The 18288-nt window shown below is 40.1% G+C and overlaps 10 non-coding genes across 10 annotated transcripts; all 10 read right to left on the minus strand.

Moving 5' to 3' along the window:
• Positions 1-3517: 3517 nt before the first annotated feature.
• On the minus strand, positions 3518-3590 carry TRNAA-AGC (transfer RNA alanine (anticodon AGC)). The gene has a single exon. It is a non-coding gene; the product is annotated as a tRNA-Ala (tRNA).
• Positions 3591-4580: 990 nt separating this feature from the next.
• On the minus strand, positions 4581-4653 carry TRNAA-AGC (transfer RNA alanine (anticodon AGC)). The gene has a single exon. It is a non-coding gene; the product is annotated as a tRNA-Ala (tRNA).
• Positions 4654-5642: 989 nt separating this feature from the next.
• Positions 5643-5715, minus strand: TRNAA-AGC (transfer RNA alanine (anticodon AGC)). The gene has a single exon. It is a non-coding gene; the product is annotated as a tRNA-Ala (tRNA).
• A 979-nt stretch (positions 5716-6694) lies between these two features.
• TRNAA-AGC (transfer RNA alanine (anticodon AGC)) lies at positions 6695-6767 on the minus strand. The gene has a single exon. It is a non-coding gene; the product is annotated as a tRNA-Ala (tRNA).
• Positions 6768-7978: 1211 nt separating this feature from the next.
• TRNAA-AGC (transfer RNA alanine (anticodon AGC)) lies at positions 7979-8051 on the minus strand. The gene has a single exon. It is a non-coding gene; the product is annotated as a tRNA-Ala (tRNA).
• Positions 8052-10103: 2052 nt separating this feature from the next.
• TRNAA-AGC (transfer RNA alanine (anticodon AGC)) lies at positions 10104-10176 on the minus strand. The gene has a single exon. It is a non-coding gene; the product is annotated as a tRNA-Ala (tRNA).
• Positions 10177-13489: 3313 nt separating this feature from the next.
• Positions 13490-13562, minus strand: TRNAA-AGC (transfer RNA alanine (anticodon AGC)). The gene has a single exon. It is a non-coding gene; the product is annotated as a tRNA-Ala (tRNA).
• A 342-nt stretch (positions 13563-13904) lies between these two features.
• On the minus strand, positions 13905-13977 carry TRNAK-CUU (transfer RNA lysine (anticodon CUU)). The gene has a single exon. It is a non-coding gene; the product is annotated as a tRNA-Lys (tRNA).
• Positions 13978-17725: 3748 nt separating this feature from the next.
• Positions 17726-17798, minus strand: TRNAA-AGC (transfer RNA alanine (anticodon AGC)). Its single transcript has one exon. It is a non-coding gene; the product is annotated as a tRNA-Ala (tRNA).
• Positions 17799-18140: 342 nt separating this feature from the next.
• TRNAK-CUU (transfer RNA lysine (anticodon CUU)) lies at positions 18141-18213 on the minus strand. Its single transcript has one exon. It is a non-coding gene; the product is annotated as a tRNA-Lys (tRNA).
• Positions 18214-18288: the final 75 nt, after the last annotated feature.

The following is an 18288-nucleotide window of genomic DNA, read 5'->3' on the forward strand; positions in this document are numbered from 1 at the left end:
CCCACCTAGCTCCGTCTGCTTGCGGTAATATGGGACTCGCAAGTTCACCGCTGTATGGAGGTGGTCTATCTGTTAATAACCTCTCTATTAGATCCTCCTCCGACTCGCTTTCCTCATCTTCTTGTTCTAGAGGTTTCCTTTCCCCCGTAGCCTCTATCATGGTGAACAGTTTGTCCGCTTCTATCTATTGTACTCTCCATTTCTTAGCTTCTTCATCCCATTTGGCATCCTGTACTGCCTTTACTGATCGTCTCACTCTCTCTTGGCGCCTCTTTACGCCCCTTTCGTGTGCTGTTCTAAACCACACACCAAGTGCTTCAAATTGTGTTGGCCTCGGTAGAGGTCTTGTTGAAAGCATTGTCGCTTTCAGCTGGTTCAACACGTCTAGTTTAAACGTTCCGAATCTCGGAAACGCCAGTTCTTTATGCCCTTCAGTTAGCCTGTGCCACTCGGAAATCCACAGTATCGAGTGTAAGCCTACATTTACTGCCATATAATAAGCTGGTGTGCCCTCTGGTGGAGCTTCTTCTCCGGCATATAAATTTCTCCTTTTTCTTTTAAAGATTTTTCCTAAACCCTTGAAACACTTCATTTTGATCCTTGCTAATTCTCTTCCTTATTTACGTCTTGATGACTACCACCAATCCCTGTGCGACTCTCGCTTAACCGCCTATCCCAGCACGGTTCTACGCTGACCGACCAATCTCAGCGCGGCTCTACGCTGACGTCACTTGTCTCTTCTTCAGCAGCTTCCCTCGTTTCTCAACTCGTCTCACGATCTCACATGCGTTTTCATTCATACACTGAAAAATGACTACTTCCGTCCAAGCGATCACTTTTCTCTGACTGTACGGCCACAGTCTAACTGTAATTGCTACCTCAACTGGCACAGCGTCTTTCCTCTTACGGTCGGACACTTGCCTCAACTGATAGGTTACTTACACACAGTAAACGTACGACCAGCGTCCGCTACCCATTCACTCACACATACGCTCCCCCTATCATCGGTCTGTCGGGAAATCAATGGTACCTCATGACCCCCTTTCAATGGTAGACAAATTACTCTGGGTGTTCGATACACCCGAACCACTTAAGTCCCCTGGACATAAGATTTCATCCGGTTGCGCGCGCTCTCAACCTTCCCCCAATCACACTACAGGCATTCAACTCCGCTTGACATCACAACACAGGAACAACATAAAACACCTCAATCTTACAACGCATGACCCTTATACTCACTCTCGACCGACTCTGCTGCTTTTCTCTCGACGCACCGTCAGCACCGTCTCCAGCTGCAATTCTTCTTCTGGTCGTCGATGACTAGGGACCTTGGGGTAAACTAACCTGGCCTAGGTCATCTTCCTCAAGAAGATAACCATCATACTCTGCTACCAACTGCGGGGAATGAGATTTTGATATCAATTTTTGATTATGATCAATTTAATAATTTATCTCATTCGTCAATTTCGGACCGAGTTATATCTGTCATTGAGTAAAAGACAACCCCCGCATAGGTTAGACAAACCCCATTAACTGACGCCACTCCGAAGAACCACTTACAACTGATAAAGTTTAAGAGTTTTTATATGAAGTAATTTTGAATGCAATACAATCCACTCAGGATAAAATCTCAAAGTATACAAATTACAAAATCAGTTATAATATCAGCAACTTAAGCTTTGATGTGAAGTGGTTCCTTCTGCGTCACCTGCAGTAAGATAAAATAACCAAGTTAAAACTGTCCCTACTCTATGCTACGTGACATCCCTACTTCGCAAGTTTCTTCCCTAAAAAGGTGTCAGCAGTTTGACTTCCAAAGAAGTTCAAACTCGCTTAGCCTCTAAAAGAATCTTAAGTTTCAGAAGCAGTACCCTATCTGCCTACCCATCCGCTCTCTCTAAGGGTCCTCGGCCTACTGCTCCCTTGCGCTCTGATCTCTCAGCGCATCTGCTCAAGGCATCTACCCTTGCCTTCGCTCTCGCCTTAGCCTAATGCTAATTGCTCTCCTCCCCGGGGTGCTGTCCCTAAAATACACAATCACAGTGTGGGTGGAACGCCCCTTGACGCCCACCACGGACTTTCCCCGATGATGTCAGCTTCCTGCTTCTTCCATTGGTCCATTCCTTGCGTCGTTCGTTAAGTTGACCCTTCTCCTTAGATGTCATCTTCATCATCTCGCTGGCTACCTTCATTGACACTTTTAGCGCAAAAGTCAAACGACCTTAGACAAAACTTCAACTCCATGTCGCTTAACTTGACCCTTCTAGGTCCTGTGAATGGTCTTGTCAAAACATGGTTCACATTCAAAGTGTCTCTCCTCACGTTCGAGCAATAAGCTCCGTCCGGCATTGTCACCTTAAATCTAACAAGTGCTAGACTTCTTGGCTCTCACGTCCACATCAAGCTATTTACAACTTTTACAAGCCCTCTAAATTACATACATTTGACTATGCTCCTTCGAACTCTTGGTCAGTCGGGTTATAATCACAAATGACCTAAACTCTTCCAGCATTCCTACAAAAACCTTCTACACAGTGTAACCTTTAACATACATTTATATATTCGTACTTTTAGCAAAGTCTTAGTTATACTTGAATACATTTTACATAGAATATATAATACATAGAATACGACTGCGTAGAGTATAACTTATGCATTCTCCTTGTTTACATCGTTATGTAAGTTCTCTTATACATTTATCCACGTTACATTTCTCTACGTCTTTCCATATAAAGTTACACACGTACACGAATTCTACTGTGCACGTTCTACATTTCTTAAGCATTTCTACACATTTCTATGTTTACTCATTATGTATACGGGCCTTCTAAATCTAATGCATGTTTAACACGTGAATACATTTACATTTCCTATACCATGTTATCACGTTAGTTGGCCTTTATGCTATTATCGTCAACTTTACATTACGATATGTGTTTCATTCCTACGTTTATAACATATACGTCTAAATATGGCTACGATATACTTTATATTCAAATTGCGCTCTCTCAGGAGTTATTGCAGATCTAATGCAAGATTAATCTCCATATTATGAGAGTCAATGCAATATTCAGGCAAAACTTACTCTTTTTCGCCCAACATGGGGCTCGAACACACAACCCTGAGATTAAGAGTCTCATGCTCTACCGACTGAGCTAGCCGGGGTCCCTCCTTAACACAGTATGCAGACCAATCCCTTTTTGTGATGAAAATCAAATCCTGGATATTCCTCTACTCTTGTTTTGCAAGGAAAGCCAGATTTATACATCCTTCAGAGGACAGAGGGTCAAAAAAAATAAGAGAAAATTAAAATGGAAGTTGTGAGAACTTCATTTTGAGATTGCATAAGAATTCAAATTCCTCTCACATGCTAAAGAATACCTGAACCCTTTTGATTAAACCACTTTAGTTGTTATAATGAGACCATATATGAAAGCCATCTGTGATTTTTCTGTTCTTACTCTGCAATGACCTTGGCAATGACAAGTTAAAAATAAAATGTATGCAAATTTTATAATGGAGAATGCGGGCATCGATCCCGCTACCTCTCGCATGCTAAGCGAGCGCTCTACCATTTGAGCTAATTCCCCTGTGTGTTTAATCTGCATAACATGAAAAAAGTAACCTCACTGCCTTCCACACTTTATTTGAAGTCCAATTGCCCATAACAGTGTTCAGTTCACTCCTAACTTATGCCTTACCTTCACTTATGGGATGTTTTACAGTTCAGGTTGGCCTGTTTACTACTCGAATATGAGTGATATTGTGGTGTGTTCATCTAGACTCATACCCTAGCTAATCTTGAAGTTAAATTTCCCACCAATGAGAAACTAAGGGAGATACCATTTTTGATAGTTATTGCATGTCTAATGCAAGAATATTCACCAGATTATGAGAGTCAATGCAATAATCCAGCAAAAATTACTCATTTTCGCCCAACGTGGGGCTCAAACCCATGACCCTGAGATTAAGAGTCTCATGCTCTACCGACTAAGCTAGCCGGGCTCCCACTTCAAGATGGTATGCAGACTAATCATTTTTTATGAAGGAAATCCATTCCTGGACAATTTTTGGGAGTTATTGCAGGTCTAATGCAAGATTAATCTCCATATTATGAGAGTCAATGCAATATTCAGGCAAAAATTACTCGTTTTCGCCCAACATGGGGCTCGAACCCACGACCCTGAGATTAAGAGTCTCATGCTCTACCGACTGAGCTAGCCGGGTTCCCTCCTTAAGACAGTATGCAGACCAATCCCTTTTTGTGAAGAAAATCAAATCCTGGATATTCCTCTACTCTTGTTTTGCAAGGAAAGCCAGATTTATACATCCTTCAGAGGACAGAGTGTCAAAAAAAAATAAGAGAAAATGAAAACGGAAGTTGTGAGAACTTCATTTTGAGATTGCATAAGAATTCAAATTCCTCTCACATGCTAAAGAATACCTGAACCCTTTTGATTAAACCACTTTAGTTGTTATAATAAGACCATAATTGAAAGCCATCTGTGATTTTTCTGTTCTTAATCTGCAATGACCTTGGCAATGACAAGTTAAAAATAAAATGTATGCAAATTTTATAATGGAGAATGCGGGCATCGATCCCGCTACCTCTCGCATGCTAAGCGAGCGCTCTACCATTTGAGCTAATTCCCCTGTGTGTTTAATCTGCATAACATTAAAAAAGTAACCTCACTGCCTTCCACACATTATTTGAAGTCCAATTGCCCATAACAGTGTTCAGTTCACTCCTAATTTATGCCTTACCTTCACTTATGGGATGTTTTACAGTTCAGGTTGGCCTGTTTACTACTCGAATATGAGTGATATTGTGGTGTGTTCATCTAGACTCATACCCTAGCTAATCTTGAAGTTAAATTTCCCACCAATGAGAAACCAAGGGTGATACCATTTTTGATAGTTATTGCATGTCTAATGCAAGAATATTCACCAGATTATGAGAGTCAATGCAATAATCCAGCAAAAATGACTCATTTTCGCCCAACGTGGGGCTCAAACCCACGACCCTGAGATTAAGAGTCTCATGCTCTACCGACTGAGCTAGCCGGGCTCCCACTTCAAGATGGTATGCAGACTAATTATTTTTTATGAAGGAAATCCATTCCTGGACAATTTTTGGGAGTTATTGCAGGTCTAATGCAAGATTAATCTCCATATTATGAGAGTCAATGCAATATTCAGGCAAAAATTACTCGTTTTCGCCCAACGTGGGGCTCGAACCCACGACCCTGAGATTAAGAGTCTCATGCTCTACCGACTGAGCTAGCCGGGTTCCCTCCTTAAGACATTATGCAGACCAATCCCTTTTTGTGAAGAAAATCAAATCCTGGATATTCCTCTACTCTTGTTTTGCAAGGAAAGCCAGATTTATACATCCTTCAGAGGACAGAGTGTCAAAAAAAATAAGAGAAAATGAAAACGGAAGTTGTGAGAACTTCATTTTGAAATTGCATAAGAATTCAAATTCCTCTCACATGCTAAAGAATACCAGAACCCTTTTGATTAAACCACTTTAGTTGTTATAATGAGACCATATTTGAAAGCCATCTGTGATTTTTCTGTTCTTACTCTGCAATGACTTTGGCAATGACAAGTTAAAAATAAAATGTATGCAAATTTTATAATGGAGAATGCGGGCATCGATCCCGCTACCTCTCGCATGCTAAGCGAGCGCTCTACCATTTGAGCTAATTCCCCTGTGTGTTTAATCTGCATAACATGAAAAAAGTAACCTCACTGCCTTCCACACTTTATTTGAAGTCCAATTGCCCATAACAGTGTTCAGTTCACTCCTAACTTATGCCTTACCTCCACTTATGGGATGTTTTACAGTTCAGGTTGGCCTGTTTACTACTCGAATATGAGTGATATTGTGGTGTGTTCATCTAGACTCATACCCTACCTAATCTTGAAGTTAAATTTCCCACCAATGAGAAACTAAGGGAGATACCATTTTTGATAGTTATTGCATGGCTAATGCAAGAATAATCACCAGATTATGGGAGTCCAGCAAAAATTACTCATTTTCGCCCAATGTGGGGCTCGAACCCACGACCCTGAGATTAAGAGTCTCATGCTCTACCGACTGAGCTAGCCGGGCTCCCAACTTCAAGATGGTATGCAGACTATTCATTTTTTATGAAGGAAATCCATTCCTGGACAATTTTTGGGAGTTATTGCATGTCTAATGCAAGATTAATATCCATATTATGAGAGTCAATGCAATATTCAGGCAAAAATTACTCGTTTTCGCCCAACGTGGGGCTCGAACCCACGACCCTGAGATTAAGAGTCTCATGCTCTACCGACTGAGCTAGCCGGGTTCCCTCCTTAAGACAGGATGCAGACCAATCCCTTTTTGTGAAGAAAATCAAATCCTGGATATTCCTCTACTCTTGTTTTGCAAGGAAAGCCAGATTTATACATCCTTCAGAGGACAGAGTGTCAAAAAAAAATAAGAGAAAATGAAAACGGAAGTTGTGAGAACTTCATTTTGAGATTGCATAAGAATTCAAATTCCTCTCACATGCTAAAGAATACCTGAACCCTTTTGATTAAACCACTTTAGTTGTTATAATGAGACCATATTTGAAAGCCATCTGTGATTTTTCTGTTCTTAATCTGCAATGACCTTGGCAATGACAAGTTAAAAATAAAATGTATGCAAATTTTATAATGGAGAATGCGGGCATCGATCCCGCTACCTCTCGCATGCTAAGCGAGCGCTCTACCATTTGAGCTAATTCCCCTGTGTGTTTGATCTGCATAACATTAAAAAAGTAACCTCACTGCCTTCCACACATTATTTGAAGTCCAATTGCCCATAACAGTGTTCAGTTCACTCCTAACTTATGCCTTACCTTCACTTATGGGATGTTTTACAGTTCAGGTTGGCCTGTTTACTACTCGAATATGAGTGATATTGTGGTGTGTTCATCTAGACTCATACCCTAGCTAATCTTGAAGTTAAATTTCCCACCAATGAGAAACCAAGGGTTATACCATTTTTGATAGTTATTGCATGTCTAATGCAAGAATATTCACCAGATTATGAGAGTCAATGCAATAATCCAGCAAAAATGACTCATTTTTGCCCAACGTGGGGCTCAAACCCACGACCCTGAGATTAAGAGTCTCATGCTCTACGGACTGAGCTAGCAGGGCTCCCACTTCAAGATGGTATGCAGACTAATCATTTTTTATGAAGGAAATCCATTCCTGGGCAATTTTTGGGAGTTATTGCATGTCTAATGCAAGATTAATCTCCATATTATGAGAGTCAATGCAATATTCAGGCAAAAAATACTCGTTTTCGCCCAACGTGGGGCTCAAACCCACGACCCTGAGATTAAGAGTCTCATGCTCTACGGACTGAGCTAGCAGGGCTCCCACTTCAAGATGGTATGCAGACTAATCATTTTTTATGAAGGAAATCCATTCCTGGACAATTTTTGGGAGTTATTGCATGTCTAATGCAAGATTAATCTCCATATTATGAGAGTCAATGCAATATTCAGGCAAAAAATACTCGTTTTCGCCCAACGTGGGGCCCGAACCCACGACCCTGAGATTAAGAGTCTCATGCTCTACCGACTGAGCTAGCCGGGTTCCCTCCTTAAGACAGTATGCAGACCAATCCCTTTTTGTGAAGAAAATCAAATCCTGGATATTCCTCTACTCTTGTTTTGCAAGGAAAGCCAGATTTATACATCCTTCAGAGGACAGAGTGTCAAAAAAAATAAGAGAAAATGAAAACGGAAGTTGTGAGAACTTCATTTTGAGATTGCATAAGAATTCAAATTCCTCTCACATGCTAAAGAATACCAGAACCCTTTTGATTAAACCACTTTAGTTGTTATAATGAGACCATATTTGAAAGCCATCTGTGATTTTTCTGTTCTTACTCTGCAATGACCTTGGCAATGACAAGTTAAAAATAAAATGTATGCAAATTTTATAATGGAGAATGCGGGCATCGATCCCGCTACCTCTCGCATGCTAAGCGAGCGCTCTACCATTTGAGCTAATTCCCCTGTGTGTTTAATCTGCATAACATGAAAAAAGTAACCTCACTGCCTTCCACACTTTATTTGAAGTCCAATTGCCCATAACAGTGTTCAGTTCACTCCTAACTTATGCCTTACCTTCACTTATGGGATGTTTTACAGTTCAGGTTGGCCTGTTTACTACTCGAATATGAGTGATATTGTGGTGTGTTCATCTAGACTCATACCCTAGCTAATCTTGAAGTTAAATTTCCCACCAATGAGAAACCAAGGGAGATACCATTTTTGATAGTTATTGCATGTCTAATGCAAGAATATTCACCAGATTATGAGAGTCAATGCAATAATCCAGCAAAAATTACTCATTTTCGCCCAACGTGGGGCTCAAACCCATGACCCTGAGATTAAGAGTCTCATGCTCTACCGACTAAGCTAGCCGGGCTCCCACTTCAAGATGGTATGCAGACTAATCATTTTTTATGAAGGAAATCCATTCCTGGACAATTTTTGGGAGTTATTGCAGGTCTAATGCAAGATTAATCTCCATATTATGAGAGTCAATGCAATATTCAGGCAAAAATTACTCGTTTTCGCCCAACATGGGGTTCGAACCCACGACCCTGAGATTAAGAGTCTCATGCTCTACCGACTGAGCTAGCCGGGTTCCCTCCTTAAGACAGTATGCAGACCAATCCCTTTTTGTGAAGAAAATCAAATCCTGGATATTCCTCTACTCTTGTTTTGCAAGGAAAGCCAGATTTATACATCCTTCAGAGGACAGAGTGTCAAAAAAAAATAAGAGAAAATGAAAACGGAAGTTGTGAGAACTTCATTTTGAGATTGCATAAGAATTCAAATTCCTCTCACATGCTAAAGAATACCTGAACCCTTTTGATTAAACCACTTTAGTTGTTATAATGAGACCATATTTGAAAGCCATCTGTGATTTTTCTGTTCTTAATCTGCAATGACCTTGGCAATGACAAGTTAAAAATAAAATGTATGCAAATTTTATAATGGAGAATGCGGGCATCGATCCCGCTACCTCTCACATGCTAAGCGAGCGCTCTACCATTTGAGCTAATTCCCCTGTGTGTTTAATCTGCATAACATTAAAAAAGTAACCTCACTGCCTTCCACACATTATTTGAAGTCCAATTGCCCATAACAGTGTTCAGTTCACTCCTAACTTATGCCTTACCTTCACTTATGGGATGTTTTACAGTTCAGGTTGGCCTGTTTACTACTCGAATATGAGTGATATTGTGGTGTGTTCATCTAGACTCATACCCTAGCTAATCTTGAAGTTAAATTTCCCACCAATGAGAAACCAAGGGTGATACCATTTTTGATAGTTATTGCATGTCTAATGCAAGAATATTCACCAGATTATGAGAGTCAATGCAATAATCCAGCAAAAATGACTCATTTTCGCCCAACGTGGGGCTCAAACCCACGACCCTGAGATTAAGAGTCTCATGCTCTACCGACTGAGCTAGCCGGGCTCCCACTTCAAGATGGTATGCAGACTAATTATTTTTTATGAAGGAAATCCATTCCTGGACAATTTTTGGGAGTTATTGCAGGTCTAATGCAAGATTAATCTCCATATTATGAGAGTCAATGCAATATTCAGGCAAAAATTACTCGTTTTCGCCCAACGTGGGGCTCGAACCCACGACCCTGAGATTAAGAGTCTCATGCTCTACCGACTGAGCTAGCCGGGTTCCCTCCTTAAGACAGTATGCAGACCAATCCCTTTTTGTGAAGAAAATCAAATCCTGGATATTCCTCTACTCTTGTTTTGCAAGGAAAGCCAGATTTATACATCCTTCAGAGGACAGAGTGTCAAAAAAAATAAGAGAAAATGAAAACGGAAGTTGTGAGAACTTCATTTTGAAATTGCATAAGAATTCAAATTCCTCTCACATGCTAAAGAATACCAGAACCCTTTTGATTAAACCACTTTAGTTGTTATAATGAGACCATATTTGAAAGCCATCTGTGATTTTTCTGTTCTTACTCTGCAATGACTTTGGCAATGACAAGTTAAAAATAAAATGTATGCAAATTTTATAATGGAGAATGCGGGCATCGATCCCGCTACCTCTCGCATGCTAAGCGAGCGCTCTACCATTTGAGCTAATTCCCCTGTGTGTTTAATCTGCATAACATGAAAAAAGTAACCTCACTGCCTTCCACACTTTATTTGAAGTCCAATTGCCCATAACAGTGTTCAGTTCACTCCTAACTTATGCCTTACCTCCACTTATGGGATGTTTTACAGTTCAGGTTGGCCTGTTTACTACTCGAATATGAGTGATATTGTGGTGTGTTCATCTAGACTCATACCCTACCTAATCTTGAAGTTAAATTTCCCACCAATGAGAAACCAAGGGAGATACCATTTTTGATAGTTATTGCATGGCTAATGCAAGAATAATCACCAGATTATGGGAGTCCAGCAAAAATTACTCATTTTCGCCCAATGTGGGGCTCGAACCCACGACCCTGAGATTAAGAGTCTCATGCTCTACCGACTGAGCTAGCCGGGCTCCCAACTTCAAGATGGTATGCAGACTAATCATTTTTTATGAAGGAAATCCATTCCTGGACAATTTTTGGGAGTTATTGCATGTCTAATGCAAGATTAATATCCATATTATGAGAGTCAATGCAATATTCAGGCAAAAATTACTCGTTTTCGCCCAACGTGGGGCTCGAACCCACGACCCTGAGATTAAGAGTCTCATGCTCTACCGACTGAGCTAGCCGGGTTCCTTCCTTAAGACAGGATGCAGACCAATCCCTTTTTGTGAAGAAAATCAAATCCTGGATATTCCTCTACTCTTGTTTTGCAAGGAAAGCCAGATTTATACATCCTTCAGAGGACAGAGTGTCAAAAAAAAATAAGAGAAAATGAAAACGGAAGTTGTGAGAACTTCATTTTGAGATTGCATAAGAATTCAAATTCCTCTCACATGCTAAAGAATACCTGAACCCTTTTGATTAAACCACTTTAGTTGTTATAATGAGACCATATTTGAAAGCCATCTGTGATTTTTCTGTTCTTAATCTGCAATGACCTTGGCAATGACAAGTTAAAAATAAAATGTATGCAAATTTTATAATGGAGAATGCGGGCATCGATCCTGCTACCTCTCGCATGCTAAGCGAGCGCTCTACCATTTGAGCTAATTCCCCTGTGTGTTTGATCTGCATAACATTAAAAAAGTAACCTCACTGCCTTCCACACATTATTTGAAGTCCAATTGCCCATAACAGTGTTCAGTTCACTCCTAACTTATGCCTTACCTTCACTTATGGGATGTTTTACAGTTCAGGTTGGCCTGTTTACTACTCGAATATGAGTGATATTGTGGTGTGTTCATCTAGACTCATACCCTAGCTAATCTTGAAGTTAAATTTCCCACCAATGAGAAACCAAGGGTGATACCATTTTTGATAGTTATTGCATGTCTAATGCAAGAATATTCACCAGATTATGAGAGTCAATGCAATAATCCAGCAAAAATGACTCATTTTCGCCCAACGTGGGGCTCAAACCCACGACCCTGAGATTAAGAGTCTCATGCTCTACGGACTGAGCTAGCAGGGCTCCCACTTCAAGATGGTATGCAGACTAATCATTTTTTATGAAGGAAATCCATTCCTGGGCAATTTTTGGGAGTTATTGCATGTCTAATGCAAGATTAATCTCCATATTATGAGAGTCAATGCAATATTCAGGCAAAAAATACTCGTTTTCGCCCAACGTGGGGCTCAAACCCACGACCCTGAGATTAAGAGTCTCATGCTCTACGGACTGAGCTAGCAGGGCTCCCACTTCAAGATGGTATGCAGACTAATCATTTTTTATGAAGGAAATCCATTCCTGGACAATTTTTGGGAGTTATTGCATGTCTAATGCAAGATTAATCTCCATATTATGAGAGTCAATGCAATATTCAGGCAAAAAATACTCGTTTTCGCCCAACGTGGGGCCCGAACCCACGACCCTGAGATTAAGAGTCTCATGCTCTACCGACTGAGCTAGCCGGGTTCCCTCCTTAAGACAGTATACAGACCAATCCCTTTTTGTGAAGAAAATCAAATCCTGGATATTCCTCTACTCTTGTTTTGCAAGGAAAGCCAGATTTATACATCCTTCAGAGGACAGAGTGTCAAAAAAAATAAGAGAAAATGAAAACGGAAGTTGTGAGAACTTCATTTTGAGATTGCATAAGAATTCAAATTCCTCTCACATGCTAAAGAATACCAGAACCCTTTTGATTAAACCACTTTAGTTGTTATAATGAGACCATATTTGAAAGCCATCTGTGATTTTTCTGTTCTTACTCTGCAATGACTTTGGCAATGACAAGTTAAAAATAAAATGTATGCAAATTTTATAATGGAGAAAGCGGGCATCGATCCCGCTACCTCTCACATGCTAAGCAAGCGCTCTACCATTTGAGCTAATTCCCCTGTGTGTTTAATCTGCATAACATGAAAAAAGTAACCTCACTGCCTTCCACACTTTATTTGAAGTCCAATTGCCCATAACAGTGTTCAGTTCACTCCTAACTTATGCCTTACCTCCACTTATGGGATGTTTTACAGTTCAGGTTGGCCTGTTTACTACTCGAATATGAGTGATATTGTGGTGTGTTCATCTAGACTCATACCCTACCTAATCTTGAAGTTAAATTTCCCACCAATGAGAAACCAAGGGAGATACCATTTTTGATAGTTATTGCATGTCTAATGCAAGAATAATCACCAGATTATGAGAGTCCATCAAAAATTACTCATTTTCGCCCAATGTGGGGCTCGAACCCACGACCCTGAGATTAAGAGTCTCATGCTCTACCGACTGAGCTAGCCGGGCTCCCAACTTCAAGATGGTATGCAGACTAATCATTTTTTATGAAGGAAATCCATTCCTGGACAATTTTTGGGAGTTATTGCATGTCTAATGCAAGATTAATCTCCATATTATGAGAGTCAATGCAATATTCAGGCAAAAATTACTCGTTTTCGCCCAACGTGGGGCTCGAACCCACGACCCTGAGATTAAGAGTCTCATGCTCTACCGACTGAGCTAGCCGGGTTCCCTCCTTAAGACAGGATGCAGACCAATCCCTTTTTGTGAAGAAAATCAAATCCTGGATATTCCTCTACTCTTGTTTTGCAAGGAAAGCCAGATTTATACATCCTTCAGAGGACAGAGTGTCAAAAAAATAAGAGAAAATGAAAATGGAAGTTGTGAGAACTTCATTTTGAGATTGCATAAGAATTCAAATTCCTCTCACATGCTAAAGAATACCTGAACCCTTTTGATTAAACCACTTTAGTTGTTATAATGAGACCATATTTGAAAGCCATCTGTGATTTTTCTGTTCTTACTCTGCAATGACCTTGGCAATGACAAGTTAAAAATAAAATGTATGCAAATTTTATAATGGAGAATGCGGGCATCGATCCCGCTACCTCTCGCATGCTAAGCGAGCGCTCTACCATTTGAGCTAATTCCCCTGTGTGTTTAATCTGCATAACATGAAAAAAGTAACCTTACTGCCTTCCACACTTTATTTGAAGTCTAATTGCCCATAACAGTGTTAAGTTCACTCCTAACTTATGCCTTACCTCCACTTATGGGATGTTTTACAGTTCAGGTTGGCCTGTTTACTACTCGAATATGAGTGATATTGCGGTGTGTTCATCTAGACTCATACCCTAGCTAATCTTGAAGTTAAATTTCCCACCAATGAGAAACCAAGGGAGATACCATTTTTGATAGTTATTGCATGTCTAATGCAAGAATAATCACAAGATTATGAGAGTCAATGCAATAATCCAGCAAAAATTACTCATTTTCGCCCAACGTGGGGCTCGAACCCACGACCCTGAGATTAAGAGTCTCATGCTCTACCGACTGAGCTAGCCGGGCTCCCACTTCAAGATAGTATGCAGACTAATCATTTTTTATGAAGGAAATCCATTCCTGGACAATTTTTGGGAGTTATTGCATGTCTAATGCAAGATTAATCTCCATATTATGAGAGTCAATGCAATATTCAGGCAAAAAATACTCGTTTTCGCCCAACGTGGGGCTCGAACCCACAACCCTGAGATTAAGAGTCTCATGCTCTACCGACTGAGCTAGCCGGGTTCCCTCCTTAAGACAGTATGCAGACCAATCCCTTTTTGTGAAGAAAATCAAATCCTGGATATTCCTCTACTCTTGTTTTGCAAGGAAAGCCAGATTTATACATCCTTCAGAGGACAGAGTGTCAAAAAAAATAAGAGAAAATGAAAACGGAAGTTGTGAGAACTTCATTTTGAGATTGCATAAGAATTCAAATTCCTCTCACATGCTAAAGAATACCTGAACCCTTTTGATTAAACCACTTTAGTTGTTATAATGAGACCATATTTGAAAGCCATCTGTGATTTTTCTGTTCTTACTCTGCAATGACCTTGGCAATGACAAGTTAAAAATAAAATGTATGCAAATTTTATAATGGAGAATGCGGGCATCGATCCCACTACCTCTCGCATGCTAAGCCAGCGCTCTACCATTTGAGCTAATTCCCCTGTGTGTTTAATCTGCATAACATGAAAAAAGTAACCTCACTGCCTTCCACACTTTATTTGAAGTCCAATTGCCCATAACAGTGTTCAGTTCACTCCTAACTTATGCCTTACCTCCACTTATGGGATGTTTTACAGTTCAGGTTGGCCTGTTTACTACTCGAATATGAGTGATATTGTGGTGTGTTCATCTAGACTCATACCCTACCTAATCTTGAAGTTAAATTTCCCACCAATGAGAAACCAAGGGAGATACCATTTTTGATAGTTATTGCATGTCTAATGCAAGAATAATCATGAGATTATGAGAGTCCAGCAAAAATTACTAATTTTCGCCCAATGTGGGGCTCGAACCCACGACCCTGAGATTAAGAGTCTCATGCTCTACCGACTGAGCTAGCCGAGCTCCCAACTTCAAGATGGTATGCAGACTAATCATTTTTTATGAAGGAAATCCATTCCAGGACAATTTTTGGGAGTTATTGCAGGTCTAATGCAAGATTAATCTCCATATTATGAGAGTCAATGCAATATTCAGGCAAAAATTACTCATTTTCGCCCAACGTGGGGCTCGAACCACGACCCTGAGATTAAGAGTCTCATGCTCTACCGACTGAGCTAGCCGGGCTCCCTCCTTAAGACAGTATGCAGACCAATCCCTTTTTGTGAAGAAAATCAAATCCTGGATATTCCTCTACTCTTGTTTTGCAAGGAAAGCCAGATTTATACATCCTTCAGAGGACAGAGTGTCAAAAAAAATAGGAGAAAATGAAAACGGAAGTTGTGAGAACTTCATTTTGAGATTGCATGAGAATTCAAATTCCTCTCACATGCTAAAGAATACCTGAACCCTTTTGATTAAACCACTTTAGTTGTTATAATGAGACCATATTTGAAAGCCATCTGTGATTTTTCTGTTCTTACTCTGCAATGACCTTGGCAATGACAAGTTAAAAATAAAATGTATGCAAATTTTATAATGGAGAATGCGGGCATCGATCCCGCTACCTCTCGCATGCTAAGCGAGCGCTATACCATTTGAGCTAATTCGCCTGTGTGTTTAATCTGCATAACATGAAAAAGTAACCTCACTGCCTTCCACACTTTATTTGAAGTCCAATTGCCCATAACAGTGTTCAGTTCACTCCTAACTTATGCCTTACCTCCACTTATGGGATGTTTTACAGTTCAGGTTGGCCTGTTTACTACTCGAATATGAGTGATATTGTGGTGTGTTCATCTAGACTCATACCCTACCTAATCTTGAAGTTAAATTTCCCACCAATGAGAAACCAAGAGAGATACCATTTTTGATAGTTATTGCATGTCTAATGCAAGAATATTCACCAGATTATGAGAGTCAATGCAATAATCCAGCAAAAATTACTCATTTTCGCCCAACGTTGGGCTCGAACCCACGACCCTGAGATTAAGAGTCTAATACTCTACCGACTGAGCTAGCCGGGCTCCCACTACAAGATAGTATGCAGACTAATCATTTTTTTATGAAGGAAATCCATTCCTGGACAATTGTTGGGAGTTATTGCATGTCTAATGCAAGATTAATCTCCATATTATGAGAGTCAATGCAATATTCAGGCAAAATTACTCGTTTTTGCCCAACGTGGTGCTCGAACCCATGACCCTGAGATTAAGAGTCCCATGCTCTACCGACTGAGCTAGCCGGGTTCCCTCCTTAAGACAGTATGCAGACCAATCCCTTTTTGTGAAGTAAAATCAAATCCTGGATATTCCTCTACTCTTGTTTTGCAAGGAAAGCCAGATTTATACATCCTTCAGAGGACAGAGTGTCAAAAACAATAAGAGAAAATGAAAATGGAAGTTGTGAGAACTTCATTTTGAGATTGCATAAGAATTCAAATTCCTCTCACATGCTAAAGAATACCTGAACCCTTTTGATTAAACCACTTTAGTTGTTATAATGAGACCATATTTGAAAGCCATCTGTGATTTTTCTGTTCTTACTCTGCAATGACCTTGGCAATGACAAGTTAAAAATAAAATGTATGCAAATTTTATAATGGAGAATGCGGGCATCGATCCCGCTACCTCTCGCATGCTAAGCGAGCGCTATACCATTTGAGCTAATTCGCCTGTGTGTTTAATCTGCATAACATGAAAAAGTAACCTCACTGCCTTCCACACTTTATTTGAAGTCCAATTGCCCATAACAGTGTTCAGTTCACTCCTAACTTATGCCTTACCTCCACTTATGGGATGTTTTACAGTTCAGGTTGGCCTGTTTACTACTCGAATATGAGTGATATTGTGGTGTGTTCATCTAGACTCATACCCTACCTAATCTTGAAGTTAAATTTCCCACCAATGAGAAACCAAGGGAGATACCATTTTTGATAGTCATTGCATGTCTAATGCAAAAATATTCACCAGATTATGAGAGTCAATGCAATAATCCAGCAAAAATTACTCATTTTCGCCCAACGTGGGGCTCGAACCCACGACCCTGAAATTAAGAGTCTCATGCTCTACCGACTGAGATAGCCGGGCTCCCACTTCAAGATAGTATGCAGACTAATCATTTTTTATGAAGGAAATCCATTCCTGGACAATTTTTGGGAGTTATTGCATGTCTAATGCAAGATTAATCTCCATATTATGAGAGTCAATGCAATATTCAGGCAAAAATTACTCATTTTTGCCCAACGTGGGGCTCGAACCCACGACCCTGAGATTAAGAGTCTCATGCTCTACCGACTGAGCTAGCCAGGTTCCCTCCTTAAGACAGTATGCAGACCGATCCCTTTTTGTGAAGTAAAATCAAATCCTGGATATTCCTCTACTCTTGTTTTGCAAGGAAAGCCAGATTTATACATCCTTCAGAGGACAGAGTGTCAAAAAAAATAAGAGAAAATGAAAATGAAAGTTGTGAGAACTTCATTTTGAGATTGCATAAGAATTCAAATTCCTCTCACATGCTAAAGAATACCTGAACCCTTTTGATTAAACCACTTTAGTTGTGATAATGAGACCATATTTGAAAGCCATCTGTGATTTTTCTGTTCTTACTCTGCAATGACCTTGGCAATGACAAGTTAAAAATAAAATGTATGCAAATTTTATAATGGAGAATGCGGGCATCGATCCCGCTACCTCTCGCATGCTAAGCGAGCGCTCTACCATTTGAGCTAATTCCCCTGTGTGTTTAATCTGCATAACATGAAAAAAGTAACCTTACTGCCTTCCACACTTTATTTGAAGTCCAATTGCCCATAACAGTGTTAAGTTCACTCCTAACTTATGCCTTACCTCCACTTATGGGATGTTTTACAGTTCAGGTTGGCCTGTTTACTACTCGAATATGAGTGATATTGCGGTGTGTTCATCTAGACTCATACCCTAGCTAATCTTGAAGTTAAATTTCCCACCAATGAGAAACCAAGGGAGATACCATTTTTGATAGTTATTGCATGTCTAATGCAAGAATAATCACAAGATTATGAGAGTCAATGCAATAATCCAGCAAAAATTACTCATTTTCGCCCAACGTGGGGCTCGAACCCACGACCCTGAGATTAAGAGTCTCATGCTCTACCGACTGAGCTAGCTGGGCTCCCACTTCAAGATAGTATGCAGACTAATCATTTTTTATGAAGGAAATCCATTCCTGGACAATTTTTGGGAGTTA

This window comes from Lissotriton vulgaris, chromosome 1_1 (assembly GCF_964263255.1).
Source record: "Lissotriton vulgaris chromosome 1_1, aLisVul1.2, whole genome shotgun sequence".
Lineage (NCBI taxonomy): Eukaryota > Metazoa > Chordata > Amphibia > Caudata > Salamandridae > Lissotriton > Lissotriton vulgaris.